Below are 18,392 nucleotides of genomic sequence, written 5' to 3' on the forward strand. Positions count from 1 at the left end.
TGTGTATAATTAGGAGTCATCAATGTCTTTCTTTTAAAATAAAATAAGTTTACCATATCTAATTAGATATTTCTTATAAGATGGATTTCATTCTAATTGGGTAAAGCTATGCCACTGGCTTAAAAGACAGCAAAGGATGTATTTGTATTCACTTTCACAGTTTCCATATTTTTTTAGTCCTGGCCATAAATGGATCTGATTACACCTTTTAAATAGATGTTCTCTGAAACTGGTATGACATAAATGATTGTTCTGTCATTGTGAGTTTACTGCCATTGTTTTCAGCGTGTGAGGTTTTCTAGTGATATTTCTCTTAATCTCATTCTGTCTTTCCCTATCCTCCTGATTGTGATCTTGAATCTGCATGTTCTTTCCATCCAAACTGAAGTAATCTATTTAAAAAGCCAACAATTGCCACCATGCATGACTCTAGCTTGACCATGACAGCACAGGCTTTCCAGCATCAGTGAGCTCATTAATCCCCAGCTAATGAACCAGAGCTCCAAAATGTCTGTTGTGCAGGGGGGTTCTTTAAAAGCTCATATTTCCTGTAACTAAGTGTTGCCAACAGAAAATCTAGATTTTTCAGATGTCGGACTATATTCAGCCAAGGTAAAATTCAAATTCAGTGCTTTTCTGTAGGGAAAATGAATGCCTTTAAGCTTCTGAATGAATTCAGAAGGCACTGGCTAGTCAGTGTCACACCCAGCATGGGCAAGGTTTACACCCCTTCCCAAAGCAATTTCATTACTGCCTGAATTTACTTCACCAAGTGAGTTTGGATTTTTCCGCTAAAATGCTGTGTCACGTGCTAATGTAAAGTCTATGTTCATTTTACAGTACTTTCAGATCTGTGCGAGTTTTAATACAGGTGGTCTTCCTCAGATCATCTCAGGTGATGCCAGGCTGGAACATCGACCACTTCCACCTTGTGAGTGTTCCCATCAGACCGTTCCTACCTCCGTCCAACATGTGAGCCAACCCTAGCTTATTTCCCAATTATGACTAGAACTTGTCTATTCAATCTGGATGGCATCTTTTAAATTACTTTAAATTATCTTCTGAAAAAAGCTACTCCTGCAACAAAACAAAGTCAAAGTCATTTTAGAATAGTTTTCAAATTGTGGTTCATAACTGCATTACACCTCAGAAATAGCTTGGCTATCTGTCACAGTGGGCACGGCTTCCTCTTCTATCCCCATACTCTGTATACAAAATGATGGGTTATTATACAAAAGTTGTATCTCTGTCTTATTTATTGAAGTGTTGGTTCCTAAATAAAGGATCTCGACAATGATTTGAGTTGGCTGAAAACCTGCTTGAAAATTATGTATTTCAGTAAAAGGTTTTCAACAAGCTCTATTTCTGAAGTTAAAGTACTTCAATTCCCAGTGATAAAATTCATTAAAATATAAATTAACCTAAAGAAATAGATGAATCACAATGGTATATTTGCATATCATCTATTTGGTGTGAGTGTAACAGTTTCTTCATGTAGACTAACAGCTACTGCAATCTTCACAGCTGCATTGTTGAGTAAATGACTGTGGGGTGAATGAGAAAGCAAAGAGGACAAGGACAAAAATTATTTTTGCTGAATGGGAAAGAATGCTGCAGAATTCTGCAGTTGGAATTAAAACCTATGTTAAACCAGTTTCCACCACTATGATGTATCTCAACTAATCAATTAGCATAGGAGGTTTATGACTATCTCAGTATTGTAATAATAGGCAAGGATTTAAGGAAATATCATGTTTTGATTGTATTTTCAGAATTGTAGATAATTAGTGATTATTGCAATGAGAGTGAATATCATCTAAGAAATAAAGGTGAAGAGTGATCAGGCTGGATGGAATGAGAATGTCTTATCTCAGGGGAGATAAATGATCCACCTGCAGTAAGACCTTTCCATCTGCAAAAGGCAGCAACAGAAATTTCTAATAAAGTTTGACCTGTTATTCTGTAAGTAATATATTCAAGACTCCAATACAGAGTATCTTGTCAATTCCTCTTAATAAATGAAGCTGAGCTGATACAGCAGCTTCTGCCGTTCCTCTGATCTGTACCAGTTCTCCGTATATGCCTTCATGTGTATTTCCATGAATTACTGATGCACTTGGCCAGTGAGTTTTCTGTGACTTCAAAGCCAAGACTTTCACTTTGCCTTGTGTAAAACATGCCCAGCAGCTGGGTACTGAAGAAAATAAGTAGGGAGAAAAATATTGATTTTAGATGTTAGGATAATCTAAGAAAAATTTGTTTTTTCTTTAGATTTCTCATTTGTTGCAAATACTTCCCAGGGTATTCTTTTGTAGCAAATCAATTAGCTCCATATAAATCCAACCAATAACTGCAAATATGTCATTTGTAACAATCAGAAGGTGCTATGGCATGGGAGGAATTGTTCTTAAGAGACACTATTCTACATCTCTCCAGTTTTCCAGGGGAAAGGATGAAGAACAGATTGGTTACTCTTCAAGAATGATGGTCATCAGGCTCATTGTTGGCTTTTTGAAAAGGCTTATGGTTGACATCATAGAGCACAAACTTGATTAGCTCTAATATAATTTTTAGCTTTTGTGATGCAACTCAGTTTGTCGTTGCGTGTTGCTCTGACAATGTAGTGTTAGGAAGACAGTCAAAAGAGCCAAACAGTCCCAGATTTATGCCCTTTTTAGAAATGACTAAGACATTTTGAATCCTATAGATCGACAGACCTTTATACTTCTAAATCTCCTAGAATATCTGAAAATATGACCTTTAATACAGTCACATCTTTCTAAACAGCTTCAAGGGTCATCCCAGCGTTTCCAGATAAATTTGGAGACAAATAAAATGAGAAACTGCGGAGCTCAGCCTTAACCTGAGAAAGAATAAATCATAAGATGTGGAAAAAAAGAAAGTTCCATGACTACAGATTTTCAACAATACAATTTTACTTTAATATCATATCCACAAGTTCTTCAGTCACATGAGAACCTGAAGCTTGTAAGTAACCTGACTAAGTGTGATTATTGCTACTCTTTAGGAAAATGGTTCGATAACTCATTGATCTCCAATTGCTTAAACTTGTCTAAAATATCTTCCTTCTTCTACTTGATATGGTCGATTTTTTTCATAAGTGGAAGAATTTTTAATATTCAACTTGGTAACATTTGAAATCAGCCTGAAATAGACAATTTTATAAGAGTTTTATAAACTCCATTTAAATTGAAATCAAGGAAATGGGAAAAAAAGTATTGCAGATGAGTAATTTTTAAGGATTTGGGAGGAGGAGACACCATTATGTAAAGGAATGTTTATTATCAAAGCATATAAATGGCTTTAGCTGACAGCAGAACAATAACTTCAAAATTTCACATATCATTCTCAAATTTTAATAGAAAAGGAAGCTAGAAAAAGGAAGGTAGATTTGTTCTATTCTGAAGACAAGAAAGGCTGGTGTAATTGTGGTTTTTAAGTATTTTTCAGACATAACTTGATTTCAATGTTTTTAATTCTGATTTGCAGTAATAAAAACTAGGTGCAAATGAGTGCTGATGAGTCTGTATTGAAGTTAAAGGAATAGTTAAAAATGTCTATGAATATTCATTTAAATTCAGAAATGAACTCCAAATTGATCATACCTATGACTCTTTGGGAATTTGCTCTCTATGAGCATACAAGCACTTGAAATTAACTTTCATGAATATTTCCAAAAGCAAATTTTCAATTAGATATTTCAGATACTTGCAGAAAATAATTTTTCAGTGATATATTTAATTGTGAGATTTGGATTTCACATCATGCTGCCTGATATTCACGATCTGTTCTGTGGGACTGCATATCTAAAGGCCCTCAGGAAGATTTTGGCTGGATGGAACACTTTGGAGAACCCTTACCTTGTGAATTGCAGAATTTATCAAAAAGAAGAAACAAAGAAGATACAAGAAAATAAGAAACTGACAGATTTCAAATTTCCATTTGAGGAATTTTTTTTTAATATATTGAACATTGTAATTCAGCACAAAGTGAATCTTAGAGGCCTATTTCTCCTCACTTGTGCTGTCAGATGATCACTGACTATGTCCAAGCAGAATAATTTTAAGAAAGTGATTGGGGTTTTTTTAACCGTTGAAGACAAAAATCCTGATAGAATGCAATGGCTGATAGTTTGGGATAACTTAGAAAAGTGGTATACATGCAATGACTGTCAGTGAAGCTCCAAAATGGGATGTGTGGTTTCAAATAGAAGCTGACTTCATGTAAGAAGTCCTAGGTCTAATAAGATGTTTGTATAAAACTGTTCTCATGGTGTATCCAGTTAAGCATGACCTTGAGCCTGTTGTGACTTGCAGGAAGAACTGAAGCCAGAAAGAGTATTCTTACTAAGGAATCCGACAGAAATGACAGTTTGGCAATCTTCCATATCAGAAGAACCGTCACTAGCAGGTGAGTTGAGAGGACGAGATGTGGCCGGCTTGGCACATGTACATTTGTATTCCTAGAAACAGGGACAAGAAGGAAGGATTCTTGACCCCTCTGTGGACCCAGTGGGATCAGTTCTGGCCTGAGCTCCGATGCGCAGGGAACCTGAGAGAGGTGCCCACAGGACCCCACGGGCTGGCCCAGAGAAGGTGAGCTCATCCACCTTGAATGGGGAAAAGAGGTGCTCAGGGTGAACAGCCTGAGCGAGGTTTGGACTGTATTTGGCAGCCAACTGTGCTGCTGATCTTGCAGGGGCTAGGTGAGGTCCTTATCCATAACTGCAGTCTAGAAATGCGCTTTTTAATTTTAGTTTTTATTTTGTGAGTTTATCCAATGTGGTGTGCAGGAGTCTAACCACTTATTTGGCTGGATTAAATGTGTCCTGATTTCATCTTTTACTTTGACAAGTGAGAAGCATATTCCCTATGGCTGATTCAGGGCACTTTCTTACTGGTGTACACACTGGCACACAGGTATTCCCTCGGAGCAGAGAAGTGGTTTCCCACCTATTTACTGGAGTCAGCTTGAGGGCAAGTAACAGGCAGTGCTGGGTCAGTCTCCCTCGGCAGGCACAGCCAGTCTCTAACAAGCAGCCAGCGAGGGGAAATTGTTTATGACGCATACGGTACCATAAGAGGGTCGTACAACTCAAAAGAAATTGAATCAGGTTTCTGGAACTGAGACAACTAAATTATTTAGCCAGAACAGTCTTTGTTTGCAAAGATGCTGAGTACCTTGAATCCCATGTTCAAATATTCTGCAAGCTAAAATACTGTTTATTAGAAGAAATTTGTGAGTAATTTAAAGCCAGGGATTATATGGGGAGTTTTCTAAGTGATTTGTAGGTGATTTAAAAACAAGAAAAGAAGGGTGAATAAATTATTTTGTTACCTATTGCTTCTTCATCTCTAGTTTGGATAGTGAGGGAATCCAGCCCCAGTGGCTAGAAGGCATACATGCCAAGATTGGATTTCCTGTGTAAAAGCTATACAATGTGATAACACAGTTGTACTGCATATTCAGTTTTGATATGTAACCTTTTAAATAAATTGGAATACTCTTTGTGGCTGTACTGGCACACACAGAGAGATCATAAACAATAATTTTGTAAAGGTCACTTCCACACTAAGCGCTCGAGCTCGTGGCAAGAGCAGCATAGGGCTATTAAAGGACCTTTATGCTTCTATTTTTTGGTGTCTGTTAATATTTTTGCAGCTTTGAAGCTCTGTTTAACATAAAGGCTTTGTACTCTCTCAGGCCATGGGTTTGCCTGTGCAGCCCTTGCCGTGGGGCCCTGGGCTGCCTTGCTGTGCTGCAGGGCTGGCAGCGAGTGCCCGCGCTGGCTGTCGGAGCCAGGGGTTACTTGCAGAGGTAGTGCGATGTAGAATGCCCGAGGCTGGCAGCATTCCTCCTGCTGAGAATGAGGGGCAACACAGCACGATCCAAACTGTGGAGGCTGCTGACCTGTTGTGTCAGGAGCATCTCAAAAGAACCAGGTATCAAGAATCTGGGCAATACATGAGGGCCAGCAGTGGCTGAGGAACTTGCACAAGGTGAGAGGTACCAGATGCTTGCCAAGCTCAGTCCGGCTGCATAGCACACTGCTCAGATTTTCCTGCTGCTTCCTTCTAAGGTGCTAATGAAGTTGTGTGAATCATTTTATTTTGGTCCAGTGGAAAACTTGTTCTCTTGCTCTTGTGTGTTTCCAGCAAAATACTTTGTCTCAGAGTAAATTTTTGGAAGCTCATAGTCCCTCCAACCAACATTAAAACCACGTATATCTGCTGGTCTTTAGAAACAAAGGCACATTTTGTTACAAACTCCCTTTATGTTATAGGATGTTTTTCTTTCTTGTGATTGACAAGATAGCCTAAATCAATATCCTTTTATTTCCAGACCTCTATTATTTTGAAGAAATCCGCATCTGTCTTCATGACAGTGTAGTGGCATCAGAGGACACTCTAAGCAAGGTAAGTGGAGTCTGTCTGGTGTCATTAAAATAGCCCCTAGCCTTTGGATGTCTGTGGTATCTGGGGGCTTCTGACCTCCAGGAGAGTCGAGCAGGAGACTGAGGTGGTGGGTTTTAACTCCTAGATGTTTTCTCTCCAATGCTGCCTGGTGGTGTAAAGCCACTGTGGCTCATAGGAAGAACAGGATGTTTGTAAGGATGTTGGCAATGTGCAGAGGTGTTGTAACTAGCAAACACCACAGTGTGCCCAGAGAAAGGATGCTTAATGTTGCAGACATGGCCTCTCTAGCACAGAGAGGTAGGTGCTGCCTACCACAGGAGGTGGCTTGTCCATGTGCTCGTGGGGACACTCCCATGCCTGCTCTACTGCAGTTGGAATTGTCCCCATCACACAGCACTGTGCAGAGCTGGGCCAGAGCTGGGGTGACAGCCCAGGTATCCCCGGTACGGATGCTGCCGGCATCCGTGCTGTTGTGGTGTTTATTCAACACCTAGGAATTTTATTAAAAACTATTTCGCTTCTCTCTCTGTGAAAAGTCCTCAAATGCATGATTCAAAGCTTTGATTTTCTCTTCTGTGGAAGACCCATGCCTAGCGCCTATCTGTGGTCTTGGGGAGGTTACCTGAACTCAACAACAGAGAGATTTCAGCCTGAAAGTTTAAATTACCCACGTGTCTCTTATCCTGAAAAATCTCTTCACTATTTCTGTGGGCAAGATGGTAATAATCCATATTTCCCAAATTTAAAGTGTCAGTGACAGTTTGTTGCTAGCCCCTCCGGCATTAGCATGGACAATCATATTAATACTTTGTATATTTTATGAGATTCTTAATGACTCACCTAAATTTTAACACATTTACTTGACAGAATTTTAAGGAAGGTCATAACATTATAAAAGTATGTATTTGTACTTGTTCCACATCACTCCACAGAGTGTAACTGTTTTTTTCCTCAAGCTGATGCATTGTAGCTAATAATTTTACTCCTTTAGCAGCATTTGTCTGACCTTCCCTACCTTCCCCTGTTTCCTGAATGAAAAAGAATTTTTGGTAAGATACTACATAATCTTCCCAGAAAAGGGATAGCACTTCAATCTCATAATAAGGAAGAAAAGATGTAATTTCCCTTGTGATTGATAAGCATAATTTGTAAATGAACCTGCTTTATGAAATGGTGAAAAATGGTTGGAGCAGTTAAAAAATGACTTGAATATAGAGAAAATAGACTCCCATACGAAAGAATATAAATTTGTAAATGTAGAATACAAAATTATTTTTACACATTAAATTAAGAAATTAATTTGGCTGACATTACCTTCAATTTACATAGAAACCATCTTTCACATTTTCCATGTAGACCATTTTCTATGTTCTGCTGTGACTGAGGGAAAAACAAAGCACATGAGTCCTTTAAGGCAAGAGGAAAACATCCCGAAAGTCATTTTAACTGATTCCAAGAGTTGTGCAGCAGGCAGAGATTCAGGGAATGACAAAGGCATGCAGAGAGGGAGGCAGTGATGCCAGGGAAACAGCTGGTGTCTGAAAAGCCCAGTTTGCCGTCCCCGTTACTGCTCTGCGTGGAGGCTGGGGCAGAGCCGTTCACTGATCAGGCCAGGCTCTAGCACGGATACTGCGGTGCAGATGCTGGTCTAAAACTCATGGCTTGTGAGGCCCCAACCAGCTGGGATCGAGTACAGCAAAACTAGATCCTAACTCCACACTGCCATGGAGAGTTGGAAAACCAGTTCCGTGCTTGACCACGTGGACTCATCGGGAATGGCTGCATTAAGGAAAAGTCTCTGAGGTGGACTTCTTTCAGTTCTGTTCACACGTTGCTCCTAGACTATGTGGACACGTGCTGGCCCATCTCTGTACTTCTGGCTCTTCTATCACAAGACTGAAGCAAATTTTCAGTTTGTGGCCCATTGTTTCTCTAGTTCCTTCTGAACACCCCAAAGCTGAACAGCTGGTGAAAGCTCAAAGTATATCTTTAAGGCACCTACCAGTGCCACAAACAAACCACAGCATGGTTAGATTGTGTCATAACAGTGTCCAGAGTGTTTCTTGTGCAGGAAGATCTAGGTGAACAACTAGGTAGGTGCAGCTAATTTGCACAAGCAGAGTCCAGCTCTTGAGCCCCACTGAATGTCTGGGAACAGCCGTAGGTTGGTTTAGAGGCCAGGGATGGTGACTATCTGATTCTTCCTCTTCCCTCCGCATCCTTCCCCATCTTCTTGGTGAGGAGAGTAAGAAACACCCATTTACTCTTCCTAGATCAAACTGTAACTAGTCCATAATGAGACATGCCAGTATCCTTTCTTCCTACTCAGGCACATAAAACACTCAGCAAGTTTTTCTAGGCTCAAAAACTCAGAGTTGAGCCTTGCATGGTGACACTACGTGACCAAAAGCAAAGTGCAAATATGTCTAAAATTCAGGACCTCAATTTAATTCACTATTGTCAGGACATTTCAGACAAAAGATGGAGAATGATACATGAATCCAAAACACGATATATGTATAAAAAGTCTAGTAAATATTTCCAATTTCTTCCACAAGCTTTTTTTTCAAGAAAAAAACACTTAACTCCGCTATTGTGTTCTGACACTGAAGCTCAGTAGCAAACTGTGTGAAATCAGCCATTCACATTAACTGTGGCCAGGTGAAGGAAACACCACGGTGAAGATATTAGGAAGAGAGAAGCAGAAAAATAGGTTGCCCATTCTCCTTTCTCTCATTTCTTACACAGTTTGGCAGAGAGTTCAGGAAGGGGCTTTTCGCCTCTTCAGGGAGAGACATAAACTTGGACCACACATTCTCAAACACTGCCAGCTTGTCATTCAGCTCATGCATTCAAGATGTTGCATATTAATAGCACTCCCTGATGGCTGGTGGATAGGGTCTCTCCACCTATAAAAAATAAGCCTCTTGGCACAACAAAGTACAAAAGAGGCCCATACAGGGAAAAAAAATGCACTTGAGAACTGGTTTGGAGAAACTCTGCACAGATGCTCATGTGCAGATGCATATTTCAGATGTTTTTTTTCCTGATTAGCATGCAGCAGACTCACCTGTTTTGCTGCCTAGAGGAGTCACAGCAGACATGGAGAAACACCTGCGTGAGTTCAGTTCTGTCTCCCTGTGAATATGATTTTCACAGCAACCTTTTTCAATTGCCCTTGTGTTAGCCACTGATACGCTTTTCAGTCACCATCAAACACAGAATAGTACTTCAGGATGAAGACAAAGCATGAGCAGTGCAGGGAGCTGTATGTTGAGAAGGGAAGAAGGGAATGGGTGGGTCGACTGGTCCTACCACCCTTACTGTACAGGTGCTTTGCGGGAGCACTGGGAATGCTCAGGCCCGATGGGTTCTGACCTGGCTGAGATAGGAGGATGAGCTTGCAGGACCTGGGCAAGAACCTAGCATTTGTGATCTGCAAATGATCTGACACTTAGCACATATATAGCTTTACCTGAGGTCTGGTTGTGGGATCCAAGAAAATGAACCAGGCTGCTTCCCCTCATCCCGTGCAGTGTGCTGGTTACACGTGTCTGCTCTTAATTCTCACACTGAGCTCTACAGACAGATCCTACATATACATAGGGAATAAACTTCCTTTGTACTCTGCTCCATTGTAGTTTACTCTAATGGCAGGAGGCACAGCTCAGGTCTAACCGTGTGTTTTGTAAAAATGAGCCTCAGGAGGAGAAGGTGGAGAGAGGGTTGCTTATACATGTGTTGATATCTGATGCAATCTTCAGCATGAGCCACATTTTTCTGGATATTTCAGCATGTACTGAGAATGACACATGAGCAGTCCAAGCTATTTTCGGAACTGACAGTTTTCCTTCTCACTCCAACAATTGCTTCTTCAATACACTAGAGTATGCAAAGTGCTTCAATAAAGTTTTAATTAGGAGTAGGAGTAACAGTGAAACTATGGGAAAACTTTAGGCAAAATGAGAAGTGACTTCAGCTCATACCTGTTTTGCAGATTTGGTGTTAACTTTTTGAAAAAAACTGCACATTTTGGAATTTGTTGGTTTCTGGCAAGGATTTGTAGAAGGAATCCTTTTCAGGAGTCCTGAAACAGCATAAGAAAGATTGTTTCTATGATGTTCTGACCCAGGAAAGACCCAGCAGAAATCTGCTCTGATGGGAATCATGGGCTGAAGTGGTCTGGATATATTTTGATCTGAGCTCTCAGGTACTTCTCTAAACCAAAATATTCAAAATGTTTGAGGTTTTTAAAAAGCTTAAAATCTTCTCAGATCCTTACAAGAGAGAACAGGTTACAAACAGAAGTCTCCAGATAAATCTGAGATGGATTTTTCTGCGGTGGTTCTTTCATACTCTTTGACTGAAGTCTGTTGACTGACATCAATAACACAAACACCTGATGGAAGGGGTCTCAACTTTTTCTTAAGATGTCCAAATCAATTAGGTGTCTGAGGCATGGTAGTGTATTTCCTAGGAACTTAATTTCTCTCTGTTACCTTCTGACAGAAGTAACCAATCTCTTTGGAGCTTGCAAAGGAAGGTGCATCCCACAGAGCTGATGTTATGTGCACTACTTGTAGACAGGTATGTTTAACAAAAGATGCATTCTGGATGCACTCCAAATATCATCACTATTGTTTAATTTCAACTCCAGTCCTGCATCTATTTAAGATAGTGTCAAAGATAATAATCTCACCAGGCAGATACAAAATACAAAACTGAAATTATGTCGCTCAATTATTTTGTTTACTAGTGGTGTTAAACTACTGTATTTCTCTGAATCATGCAGAAGAGCTATGATTTTTTACCTTCAAACTCCTCTGAAAATGCAGCCATTTAGCATCAGTACCTATTTCTTTCCAGATTACGTTACATGAATGAATTTGATAGGAGTCACCATGGTGAGGAAAGGATAATGGAATTTCAGGTAAGAGTTCTTCATAATGAATTCATTCCTTATACCATGTTAACACCCACCCATGGAATTAAGGACCTTTGTAACACAATGCAACAATTTACTAGACATCACAAAACACCAATTATAGAATTGAACTGAAATAGGCTGCCAAATACTCTGTTCCTGATAAAAGAAGGTAGGTATAGTCATGCCAGCACATTTTAACTCCTTCCTAAAAATTCACTTGGGTCCATTGTGTACTTCCTTGGTGATACAGAATTAAATTGACTGCCATGCTATGTATGACATGGAATGTAAAATAAAATAAAATTAAATTAAAAAAGGACTAGGTCATGAACAGCAGTGAATGTGAACTCAGTTTGGATCATATTTATTTAAATAATTATAGCAGATTGTTAACTGTGAGAATCTCCTGATTTATGCAAGGAAAAATGATAGAGTGTTAGCTTCTATATTGTATATTTAGCTTGATAAAAGGAAGCCAGCCTGTATGGAAGAAGCACGCAACTGAGGTTCCTCAGCTGATATTACATAAAAGGACAATTATGTCAGTACTTTACAAAGAACTCTTAAATCCTTAGACTGAATCTTGTCTGTTTTTGCTGGTAGGAGAGTACCAAACTGTAAGCAGAACTGAGCAGGATCTGACTTTCCATCACAGACAGTTAATAATTAAATCAAACATTATATTCAACAATAGAACATATGCATCAGCTTCTTTCAAATTGCATTTCCTTCCTGTTAGATCCATTAGTGTAAACCAGACTGCCTTTAGAAAACCCCTTATTGCTGCTGTCTTTCAGCACAGTTCCTGAAATGGATAATGTGGTGCGTATTATGGGCAATTACACAGAACTCCCTAGTGACAGGGTTTTAGAGTTTCAGAATAAAACAGCTGGAACTACAGGGCTGTAAACTAATCAGAAAAAGAGACAGTAGTAAGAAATTTAATGCACATTGTTAGAACATGGACAAAGACTAGACATGAAATACTACATATCGCTATACTTACTGTATTGCACACCATTTTCACTGCAAAATCCTGGTTAATGCTTGAAGGACAAGGCAATCAAAACCCAAAGATATTGCCATGAAAAAATGCATGCATGGCTGTATAACCTGAGCTAATTGGAAACATTAAAGGAAGAAGCCTTGAGCCAGAGTCCTGGTTTTCACTTAATGTCAGTTGAATTTGAATCAAATAGAGAACTCTACTCAAAAATGATAATTTATTAACAAATGCATAATGAATACATATCTAGATATGCTAAGAAACTATGTCTTTATCCCTCTTTTACTGTTTTAAAACACTCTGAAAATTTAGCATTTGAGTTGCAAAAATTGCATTTGCTCTTGGATATATCAAGACTACTGCCACAATGCATAGTGTTTGATCCTCCATCAGTTTAAATTGATGGCAAAGCTCCCATTAATTTTAGTAATACAGCAGCGAATTTTTAGAATAGCACATGCATCATTTGAAACCACAATGACCATGATTACATGTGTAATCACAGTAATTGTGCACACAATTACTGGTTGGTATCTAACTGCCTTTCAAAAATCAGTTGCTCTACTTGCATGTATACTCACAGCAGTCACTTGTGCGAATACAGTGCAGCCCAGAGCGTCCCTACCTCCATGCTCACCACTGAAATACTACAGAGCAGGGCTGTGGCTGTGGCAGTAGGTCTGTGCAATAGAGAAGCATGTGCTTATGTTGCAGTGTTCTGAACAATAAATAAGAAAGGAAGAGAAATGGTTGCAGTGTGTCTTTGGGAAAGTAAAAATGTGAAATTACTTCAACTAATTTTTCAAAAGGACAGAGACTGATTTTCACCAGCTCCTGTCTTGTGAGCCTTCTTATCAGCAGGGTCCAGCAGGCATCGGCACATTAGTGTTTTCTAATGCTATGGTAAATTGATCAAATAGTGTATTGAATAACAGCACCATACTAGAATAAAATAAAAAAATAAAAACTGAAATGAGACAAAACAACACTGAGTAAGATTTTGCAGCCTAAAAAAAGTCAGAAAACAGTTAAAATTTCAACATAGTGTGCAGTGAGTTTCTTGCAGTGCAGAACCCAAGAACCAGCTGCTGTGGCTTACTCTAGTCTGAAACGTGAATCCTTTTGCTCAGAAGGTTGATTTTTATAGCTGCAGAGGTACAGAAAAGCACAACTTCCTTGGATAGTGATAAGACACGGATATCCATTCTTATGCTCAGCAAAATGGTAGCAGGAGAAAATCTGACACAAACCATTTTATTCATTTGTCCCTCACAGTCCTGGCCTCCCTCTTCCCCTGTAGTGCAACGAGTATGCTTTGCTTTTCTGGTGACAGCTTTATGACCCCACAATCAAGGGGATGGAGGGGATGGGCAGGTTGGGCCTGGCTGCCTGGCATGTGCTTCTCCCGAGAGGTCTGTGCGGACAAGGTTGGGCCGTGAGTCAACATGAGAGAAAGCAGATGTCAGTTAACAGCTCGAAAACACCCTCCTCCTGGGGAGAAATGGGCCCTCTTCCAGGGGATGGGAGCGCTGGGGTTGTGTTAGGGCAAGAAGTAGCACAACCTCTCCAGGAGCCACCCTTGCCATGCAGTGACAGCTGAAGGCACTCACTCCAAGGGACTTGAACAGGACAGGTCCCACAGCTTGTGAGCATGGGCTCCCCAGCAGCCCTGACCCTGATGTGAAATGTAGCTGTCTTCCCATAGGGAAGAATCCAAAAAAATTACTATGAATGACAAATGAACTTTTTCCGAGGCTGCCTATCACTGGGGGAGGGCGGCTGGGCTGGGAGGCCTTCAGTGGACTACACCTTGTATGTTTACCAAGAGGAAAGCCTTGTAAAATGCGATGGGATGGATGTAATTCTGGGTGCATTCCTCCCATTGTGGGGTTCCATTTCCGAAGGCTTGAGGTAGATAGGGAAGGGGTTACTCCAGCTCCAGGGGTTTCTTCAGGGTCCTGGACGCATGGAGGGGTTAGGTGCTCACCCCTCCCCCCACCCACGTGTTCCCATGGCAGCCGGAGAGACAGCACACGGGACTTGGAGAGGAGGCGAGAGAGAGTTTATTGATGAGGCAGTTACATATATAGGTCTTGGAGGATTCACAGAGTGACCAATTACAGGATCAGGGGGCTTACAGGACACCCAATCGCAGGAAGGGGTTAAAAGGTCCAATGAGAAGACTTCTTGATATCTTCTCAGGACATTCCTGAGACAGAGATAAGAACTGGCCATGGGGGATTTTGGGAAGAAGAACCTGAGTTAGCAAAGAGATTACAACAAAGCCATTTTGAAACACACTCAAACCACAGCTTCCCATACAAGGCAGATTTACTGCTACATGTAATGGTTACAAATCACACATGCTGTCTAAATAAGATCTGTATATCAAATATCATAACGTTTGACAGTATCTGGGTCTCAACTTCCCTTGTTTTAGAGGTGAACATTTTGAAGCTCAGCCCTATATGTAGGATTTTAGTCCCATTGGGGTTTGGGAAGTTTGGCCCTGGGCTCTGGTATGCTGAAGAGAGAACAAATGGGTAGTCCCTTTCAGGCAGAAGAGGGAAGAGTGTTCAGATGCTTGAAAAATGTTTGTTCTGCTACTGAAAAGCTTCAGCACCTTTTCTCTCATCAGCACCAGCTTGTGGCTGAGCTCAAGGCTGGGGAGCATTGCACTGTTTGCATGGCTGTACTCCCTGGTTTCTCAGGGCCCATGGCTGCATTGACTTGACATATTTGCAAAATAGCTTTATGTAAGTTAATTCAGATGCTGTGTCCTGTTGCCTCTGCACAAATAACTGTTAAATAGTTTTTTAAAACTTTACTGCAGCACTTGATTCCCTTCTTGATTTTCTATAACCATCCAGCTGATCATTGCAGCAGATTTTGTTCTTAATTTCATTACACTAAAAGAGAAGTAACCTCTGCAAAGTCCAATCAGAGGGAATTTCAGCTCTTTATATTGCCTTGTGTCTGCAGTCTTGTACACTGGAGCTGTGCAAGTGAACTAAATTCAGTACAGAGCATTAAACGCTGTCTCTTTTGTAATTAACATCAGAGAGCTGTATGAAGTCTTGAAGCTATGAAATCCTGCAAGTCCTGTAGAAAATGTTTCCTTATACAGATCTTAAGTGTTGTTCAATGGAATTCACCCTAAAAGATGGAGAACTGCTGGGACATGAAGAACATAAAGCTCTAAGACTGTATGTTGGAGAAAAGTTCCCTCAGAAGCGTGTGTTTAGATGCCTTTGGTGACACATGCTGCCTTGCCTGCCATCCCTGCAAGTGTGGCCTCACTTTCACTGTTATTGCAACATGTGTCAAGTGAAATGAAAACAGAAATTTGGGAAAGGATATAATTAACCTACTTGTAAACATTAACCTTAAATATCTACCTAATTATCTCACTAATTTAATCACTGCAGATCTCAAACTTGTTTGTTAAATATTTAATTCTGCAAATTGTTTTTGATACAGAGGTGTGGGGAGCTTTCTGTGAATGTAAGTTACTCTGTAAAACTTTGCAAGATCGTTGTTATGTTTGCACTTCTTTGAACAAACCCTGCTGTCAACAAGACTTTTAATGGAAATCACAAGAAACTGTGCCCTGAGGCTAAGAGATATAGTGCCCTATTATTTTAAAATCTAATGAACACATTGTGCATAATGTAGACCAGGGTAAATTTCTTCCTGCATATCTTCAGGTTTGATTCCGTGGGAGTCTAGAGTTGAAAGTTCTTGGTTTCCTTGTTTCTTTGGTTGCGGTGCAGCTGTACAGTTATTTCTTACCTATTCACCTCTTTATTACTTGAGGGACTCAGCAAAATGCTGTCCTTGATCTTCAGCCCTTTTTATCAAGTCACTACCTCATGCTAAAAGTAATCCAAAAGGTGTTTAGATGCTGCAGTTACAATGCCACTCAAAGTGGCTCTAATTATTCCTGAGAGGAAAGTTTTGAATTGGGAGTGTTTGTTGAGAAAATGAAAGCTCCGTGTTTGTTCCTTCCTCCCCGATGGGAAGGGGGCTGTGCTCGCACTGCCTCCTGCAAACACACACGAGGCCCAGCTGAGCACTGCAAGGAGGGCCATGGGGATGCCTCCAGCTGCTGGGGCTGGGAGAGGAAACAGCCAGGCTGTGGGTGCTGAGGAAAATCCCAGATGGAGCAGACAGCTAAGCAAGGACAAGCTCTGGAGGCACCTGAATCCTCTGTTCCATGAGAAGGTAGGGGCTCTCAGCTGTGCGGTGCCTCCCCTCCCTCTATCACTCCCCAGGGGCTTCAGCCATCCATCCCCACATTTCAGGCTGTACCCACATGGCAGTTCTGCAACGCTATTTTCTTCATTTTTGTTATATAAGTCTCCTTAATTGAGGAAGAAGGTGGAAAATTGGGACTGACATTGTGTTTCTGTCCTGTAGTTCTTACTATCAGATGAAGATGCAAAGCTATACTAAGGCCAGGTGATGGCTCACAGCAGACCTCTGACAGGAGCCATGTGATTAGTTAGATGTCCATATAAATACCTATTTGCACTATATTACTACCTTATTATATATTATTTGGAATTTCATCCTGATTGTCTATATTTATTACATACAATTCATACATTTATTTATTACTTACAATTCATATATTTATTATACACAATTCATACATTTATTACACACAATTCATTTATTACATGCACAATTCATACTGTTTAGTTCAATAAGAAACAAATTTCTGTGAATTTGGCTGAATAAAGCTGTGTTTGTTCTTGTTAGTTATCCAAAGTCTCATTCTTTCTATGCATTATCTAAATTTCTGGGCATTTTTCCCCTTCATTTACTCCAAAAATTACTTCAATACTAATGAAAACTGAAAGACAGCCAAGACAGGGTGAACTTTTGGACAATTTATGCAAACATGACAGATGAGAATAGATTTACTATAAACATGCCAGGCACAAAAGACTTGACTGCTTTTTAAATACAGTGATACTGGAAGAGATTTATGGATATTTTCAACTGTTCATTAAAGAGAAAGATATTTTGAAACTATAGGCACTATCCTTTTATCCATTTTTGCCTTCCAGGCTGAGTTGCAAACCTTTGATGTTTTCTTCACCAAAAAATAAAAGTAGTTATGAATTTATTTCTCCCAAGCACTTCCATTTTTGTGTCAATTTACAGGTTTTATTACATTCCTGGCAGTCCAAATTATGGTGTTTGGAGAGCACCTAGAGTCCACAGCTCTGAGTTTTCTGAAAATAGGGATGAAGTTCTCTTAATGATGCTTTCTGACCGCTGTCTTTTTTCTTCTTCTTTAGTAATAAAAGGTTAATAAAATCTATGAATACTTTAACTGCCTGCTAGACCAACCAACCAATAAAAGGTTATTCTGATCTAAATTACTGGAAGCCTCTTGAATTGAGAAAGCTAACATGCAGTAACTAGTACCTGCTGGATCAGATTAATAAAAAGCAAAGTCTTAGACGTGAAAATCATGTCTAAATATGGTCCCTGTAGTTGTCCAAGGCATCAATTCCTAGAGCCAGACAGGCATATACTTAACTGTATATTCTCAGAGTCTGCTTCTGTGCCCTTAAAAATCAATAGTAAGCCTTGCTTTCAACTTCAGTGCAACTGAGGTTGTTGGCAGTCGATGATTTTGCAAGATCAGTTCAAGATATTGGAATAGTTTCATGGAATTATTGGATTCTTTCTCTCTAAATAGTGTTAAACTCATATAAGTAGTAAGAATTTAAACGCAAAAATATATGCTCTTGCACTGCTTCTTAAAAACAGTGTATCTTGCCAAATCTCTCCTATCAAGTCAAAACAGTGCACCAAAATGATAGCAGGAAGAATTGTGCAGTGCTTGAAAAATCCAATCCTGCATACTCACAGTGCTGACTATGCCCTCATTCTTTGAAAAGATGGAGAAAGAGCAGATTTGTATGGAAAATAACAGTTTTCATCGCAACCTTAGAAAGATATTGACAATTTTATAGCAGAATCATTTGAGCATTCTGAGAGCCTT

At 39.9% G+C, this 18,392-nt stretch overlaps 1 long non-coding RNA gene across 2 annotated transcripts; it reads left to right on the forward strand.

The window, feature by feature from the left end:
- Nucleotides 1-5,803: 5,803 nt before the first annotated feature.
- Nucleotides 5,804-17,510, forward strand: LOC113961482. Of its 2 annotated transcripts, XR_003532315.1 has the most exons (4): nucleotides 5,804-6,437; nucleotides 10,947-11,024; nucleotides 11,304-11,367; nucleotides 15,498-17,510. It is a non-coding gene; the product is annotated as an uncharacterized LOC113961482 (long non-coding RNA). The 2 variants fall into 2 exon arrangements; XR_003532316.1 differs by lacking the exon at nucleotides 15,498-17,510 and having other exon boundaries at nucleotides 11,304-13,102.
- Nucleotides 17,511-18,392: the final 882 nt, after the last annotated feature.

Source organism: Neopelma chrysocephalum, unplaced genomic scaffold, assembly GCF_003984885.1.
Source record: "Neopelma chrysocephalum unplaced genomic scaffold, ASM398488v2 Primary Assembly neopelma1_97222, whole genome shotgun sequence".
Lineage (NCBI taxonomy): Eukaryota > Metazoa > Chordata > Aves > Passeriformes > Pipridae > Neopelma > Neopelma chrysocephalum.